Genomic DNA, 6,867 nt, shown 5'->3' on the forward strand with positions numbered 1-6,867 from the left:
TGAGCCGTGCTCTGATCAGCTGCTGGGCTGTCAGAAGAGGGGGAGAAAAAGAGATCTCCTTCCTCCGTGTTTTATTACATAGAGTCGTTATTCATTTGTTTTAAAGCTCAATAAATAACAAAGAAGACCTTTGACCGGCACTTTTCTAATTTTGTCCGGAAGATTTAAACTTTAACGGATATCTTGACCGGCGAAAGAAACTGAAACTGAAACTCTGCCGCACGGTCCCCTCGTTCCTTGGAAGAGGCGGAGAGGTGGGTGTTTGTCATCTGCTGGTGGACTAACCGGAGAGAATTACAGTGCTTGCCTCAACGGGGAGGGATTGCATTGAATTACAGCAGCAGGAGCAAACGCTTGCCTCGGGGAGGGAGAAAAAAAGCCACAGTGGAGAATAAACAGAAGTGGAACCATGGCAACCACGCGCGGGAAGTCTTCTTCGCTGCTTTTGTGGCAGACTACAGCGCCACTTACAGGCCTGGCATATGTACTACAGCGTCTCCAGCGCTTTCGAGCGGCAATGGCCGGCCGTGGCCCAACCCCACATTCCCCTGATAGGTGGAGAGTTGGCCCAATAGCCGTAGCGCCACCGTCCTGACGTCAGGACAGTGTTCAAATCTGGATCAGTTTTTATCAGATCCGTTGCAGCCCCTTTTTTTGAGATTTGGGTATGGAGGAAAATAGAGAGGGTTGTGCTTTCTGACACTTGGTGAATTCCCTGGAACACCGGGGACACATATTCATGTATAAAAGACGTACAAAAGTGCATTTTGCATGATAGGTCCCCTTTAATATAAAGTGTTACCCTATATATATATACAGCATCTGATCAGGGACAAGGTAGGAAAAGGCTGAACGAAACCCGTCTTCATCCTATTCTGACTCTTTCTGTCAAACAGTAGACAGTTTATTTTGTGTATTTTTGTAGTTTGCTGTATTGCAGTTTCGCATTGCTCAGAAATGTTTAACACTTCATCCCACAAGTTGAAGATCAAAGTAAGTTGGCCAGGCCTGAAGAAATCCACATGCCAATGCAGATCTCTCTGTAATTTGGTCAGACAAGCCGTAAGACGTCCATGGAGAGAGTTGTGTGTCTCTGTTGAACGTCTTTGGTGGTGTGGTGGTGCAGCAGATTTTGATCATTTGCAATGAACAAATTAACTATTTGGAGAAGCATGGGATTTTCATAGCCAAACTATGCTGTAGGTATTGTGTTATTGTGCCTGAAGACCTTTTTAAAAAATACATATATATAGTGCCACAATAACACAATACCTACAGCATAGTTTGGCTATGAAAATCCCATGCTTCTCCAACAGCAGAAGATTTCAAAGACTTGAGACATAAGACATAATAAACAAGTAAAAATAGTGCAAGTGAATGGTGACACAATGTGCAAGCAAACTCAAAAATAAGATCGAAGATGGAAGAACTGGTGGTACTACTGGCTGCTAACACCAATGTCCGTGACTGCTGTTTGATCATCACAGAATCCTAGCTCCTACACCAGCAGATCCGGGACGCAGCAGTGCAGCTACCAGGCCGCACTATCCACCGCTTCGACTGGAACAGCAGAGGAGGTGAAACTGTGTGTCTATGTTCACAATGACTGGTGCATGGACAGCAGGGTCACACACACACATTGCTCTCCGGACCTGGAACTTGTGTCCCCATCACCTGCAACATAGTCACAGACTGTCCTCAAATAGTGAAAATAGGCCCCTACTGTTCCTCCACCTGCACTTTCAGTGGCTCCCCACAGGGCTGCGTGCTGAGCTCTCTCCAATACACACAACTGCACTCCTATCCACCACTCCAACTCCATTATATTTGCCGATGACACCCGTGGTCGGTCTCATACATCGTGAAGTCAAGTCGGCGTACAACGACGAGATCCTGAAGCTGTCTGCATGGTTTTCTGATAACAACTTGTCCCTTAACACAACCATAACTAAAGAACTGATTGACTAATGACTTTAGAAAACATAGAGCAGAACCTGCACCTCTTCACATCAATGGAGACAGAGTGGAGAGGGTCTCCACCTTCAAGAGCTTGGGGGTACACATTTCCGAGAGCCTTAGCTTGATAGCACACCCAACTGTGGCAGTGAAGAGGGCCCAGCAGCGACTATCTTCCAGAGGGTGCTTCGGAAGAACAGACTGAAGGAGAAGCTGTTGGCTGTTCTACCGTGGACAGAAAATTCCTGAAGAGGGTAATACAAATGGCTGCCCTCTGCCTTCTCTGGGAAACATCTCCAGTTCCCGGTGACTCAGCAGAGCAAAGAAAACTGTTCTCTCTCCTGCCTACTGGTAGGATATACAGGAGCTGTAAAAGACGGACAAACAGACTCAGAAACATTTACTACCCCTGGGCCACCAAGGCTGCTATACCAACATACCTAAGTGCAATAATCTTAATTACTTTGCCCATATACACTTTCTAACTTTTGTAATGCACTGTATAGCTTTATTTTACGCATTGCTCTTAACTATTTATTCCCCCATGTATGATTGTTTATCCATTGTGTGTTAGTCTGATGTTGTTACTGTTACAGGGTTGCACTCAAAAATCTTGTTGTATATGTATGTGACAAAGACTTTCTATTCTATTCTATACTCTCAATGGTGCACCTGTAACATTTACAGAGTATCCTGGAGTCCATTTTGAACCTCTTCAGCCTGAGAAAGGAAGGAGAGATGCTTTCAAGCTGTCGAGCTGATAACACTCGTGTGTGATGAGTCAGGTCCTCAATGATGTGAAACCAGAGCCCAGACTTTTCGGATTGGCCAAGTTCATTCCTATGGAAGTTGTAAAGTGGCGAAGGAGGCCAAAATTGCTTGACTCTTAAGAGAAAGAGTACCTGAATCTGGGCCCACAATGAATGCGTTTTCTATAGGCCCTGCGAGAAGTTAAAGGACTCTTGATACATGTAAGCTTACATTTTAACATCTGTTTAACACTGTTGTAAATGCGCTCAGTCACTGTTCTAATTATAAATATAGAAATATGAAGATGGTCTTTGATGGTCTAATGATTTAAATAAGGGCTATACAAATGATCGTACCAGGTAGTTAACACATATAAGAGAATGCTGTGCATTGACTACAGTTCAGCTTTCAACACCATTGTGCCCTCCAAGCTGGTCAGCAAGCTCAGGGACCTCGGGCTCAACAGTACCCTCTGTGATTGGATCCTGAACTTCCTGACGGGCAGACCCCAGGCAGTGCGGGTGGGAAACATCACATCCTCCACCCTGATCCTCATCACTGGAGACCCTCAAGGCTGCGTGGCCACACACAGCTCCAACACCATCGTGAAGTTTGCTGACGACACGACCGCCATCGGCCTGATCACCGACGCCGACGAGACGGCATACAGAGAGGAGGTCGAAAAGCTGACATCTTAGTGTCAGGATAACAACCTCCATCTCAACGTCAGCAAAACCAAGGAGCTGATTGTGGATTACAGGAAGCAGCAGAGAGAGGGACACGCCCCCATCGCCATCAATGAGGACCTGACATGGACTCATCACACAAACACCATCACCAAAACAGCTCGACAGCGGCTCTTCTTCCTCCGCAGGCTGAGGAGGTTCAACATGGACTCCAGGATACTCTGCAACTTCTACAGGTGCACCATAGAGAGTATCCTGACCTTCTACAGGTGCACCATAGAGAGGATCCTGACCTTCTACAGGTGCACCATAGAGAGCATCCTGACCTTCTACAGGTGCACCATAGAGAGGATCCTGACCTTCTACAGGTGCACCATAGAGAGGATCCTGACCTTTTACAGGTGCACCATAGAGAGTATCCTGACCTTCTACAGGTGCACCATAGAGAGGATCCTGACCTTCTACAGGTGCACCATAGAGAGGATCCTGACCTTCTACAGGTGCACCATAGAGAGGATCCTGACCTTCTACAGGTGCACCATAGAGAGCATCCTGACCTTCTACAGGTGCACCATAGAGAGCATCCTGACTGGCTGCATCACAGCCTGGTATGGCAGTTGCACCACCCTCAGTCGTAAGACTCTACAGAGGGTGGTAAAAACTGCACAGCACATCACCAGGACGCAGCTGCCATCCATGGAGGACCTCTACTCCCAGCGGCTCAGGAAGAAAGCCCACAGGATTTTCAAAAACCCCCATCATGTTGCTCCTCACCTTCAAGGCCCTTCACACTCTTGCACCTCCATATCTTTCTGAACTCCTTCACACCTACACTCCCTCTCGTGCTCTCCGATCCTCCTCTGCCTTCCAACTCACTGTACCTTCAGCCACTTTGCCCCTCGTCTCTGGAACTCTCTCCCACAAGACATCCGCAATATGGACTCACTCTCAAACTTCAAATCCTGCCTGAAAACCCACCTTTTTAAACTGGCGTATTCAATATCTTAATTCTTCTGAAGCGAAACTGGGCCGAAATTAACATGTAGGTTTCCATAGTGTTTATGGCAGACGGATGCACTGGGTCTCAGGAAGATATATATATATATAATAAATAATAAAGGTGGGTTTGCTGATGAGCCTATTTACTGTGCATACAACACACCTGGCACAGTTTATTGTTATTATATTGCCACACTGTACACTATTGTAATGTTGCCTGTCTTGACTGGAAAATAAAAGAGAGAAACAAAAGTACTGTACAAAAGATCAGCTTTATTGTCAAAATGTTTACAATGTACAATTTACACGCTGTTCAGATGCCTCATAAGGGCTGTGCGCGTGTCTTGCCCCCCAGCCTCGGCAATGGCTGGCGCTGGCCCATCAAGCTGGGTCGCCGGTAAGGCAGTCCATTCGTCCCTGTACTCATCATCCTTACTTTCACAAAGGTTATGTAATATGCAACATGCTGCCACCTGGATTTTGATCTTGTCCATCTTGCAGTCGTTTCTTTTCATCAAGCACCGCCACCTGCCCTTCAGTCTGCCAAAAGCGTTCTCCACCACCACTCGTGCTCGGCTTGTTTTGTTATTGTACGCAAGTTGCTCAGGCTGCATTAACTCAGTTACAAAGCTGTATAACATGAGCACAAACAGCACAACTTCAGTCGACTCCATCTCCATCATGTCTGAGGTCGGAAGGTAAACAACAGACGCCTAATGTACAGCGAGTGGGTGGGCGTCGCAGTACACGCGGGAAGTTTTTCTTCTTCTTCTCTTGTTTTTGTAGCGGATTGCAAACAACTTTAAGGTGCGTAACGCCACCTACTGTACTCGCCGTGAAGTGGTTTGTGGCCTGCCAGTAAACCCAAAGCAGAAGAAGAAGAAGTGACGTCAGCGGCTCATTTGCGTAATCTTCCCTCAGGGAAAAGTACTCCGGTGTGAACGCGATCTGTACTAAGTGCCCTGGGGTAAAAAGTGCCGGGGCACTGAGTGCCGGAACTAAGTACTGCAAAGTACTTGGTGTGAACACGCCTATTGTTCAGACCTTGGTAAAGAGGCCTTCTTCAGATTTTAGAGTGCGTGATGTCACAGCTAGAGTGGAGGACAGATTTAATTTTGCCTTCATTTTCTTTTAAACCTGCCATAATTCCCAAACCATACATTCCTGAGACATAATTTTTCATGACAAACGTAGAAAAACATCTCGTAGCTTGAAAGATAAAAAAAAATTAAGCAAAATAATTAAACAAAATGCTTCTTGAGGGCATGAAGTGACAAAAACGTTCAACATGTCTCCATTAAACTCCATTGTAAATTCAGCCTCACCTTTCCCCACCACAGCAGCCGCACACCTTTTGTTAATCTGCCAAAAAGGCCACATTATTAACCCGAAAGTACACAAAAAGTACACTTCAGATGCTCAAGTTCCTTGACATGCTTCACGCTTTGAAATTTCACCGATATCTGTTACGGTTCTTCAACAAAACGTTCACATGTAACAGGTTTATCTCTCATTCAGAACAATGAAAATGCTCTCCTCTCACTGATCACCATGGAAACCTTTGATCTCTGGACACGTCGTTAGCTCAAATATAAACACCTGTTTTATGGAACACGATGATGTGATTAGAGCAGCAGACTAATGACGTGGTCACTGTAGTTTAACAGACTGTCTCAGCCTATTATTTTCCGTCTGATGGAGACTTCATACTGACTTCAACATGTTCCACATATTTTAGACATTATTGGTGACGTATGCTTTTAGTTCTAAAGTTTTCAGTTCAAATATTCTGCTGCTTTTTCATGCATTTAGACTTTTAATTTCTTGTTCCTATTTCACATTCAAGTCCCCTCTATTCATGAACCCTTTAAAGTACTCAGCCACACCACTTATATACCAGGTGCAACTGTTGCTATGTGAGTTAATCTTTCAAATACAAGGTTGCTTGTTTGATTCAAGCTCTTGTAGTCAATATGTCAAGGTATTTATCCCTAACATTTTATCAGCTAACTAATGACACACACTCAGAGGACCTTTATAAACGTTTTAAGTATTGCACATCTTTAAACATGACTCTTATAAATCACTTTTAAAACCAGCGATGCACTACAGTGTCAGCTTTTCTAAAATAGAAACTTCAATGTTCACATCTTTCTAAATGATTCTACTTTTCAATGACCTACAAATAATCCTATCTCCAATCTTCCAACTGTTCATATTTTTTGGTCAATTAACAAACCTGTTACAAATGTGTTGTTCAACAAATTTGAGCCTTTGCCACATTTATTTGATTACCATGGAAACCTGTGATCTCTGGACACGTCGTTAGCTCAAATATAAACACCTGTGTCATGGAACACGATGATGTCATAACTCCAACTGACATGCTCAGAGCAGCAGACTTCAGATAATGGTTAATGGTCCTGCCCTCAACAGCTCTACGTCAATTATGGGGCGTCATCATACCGTTTCCATG

Source organism: Trematomus bernacchii, unplaced genomic scaffold, assembly GCF_902827165.1.
Source record: "Trematomus bernacchii unplaced genomic scaffold, fTreBer1.1, whole genome shotgun sequence".
Classification (NCBI taxonomy): domain Eukaryota; kingdom Metazoa; phylum Chordata; class Actinopteri; order Perciformes; family Nototheniidae; genus Trematomus; species Trematomus bernacchii.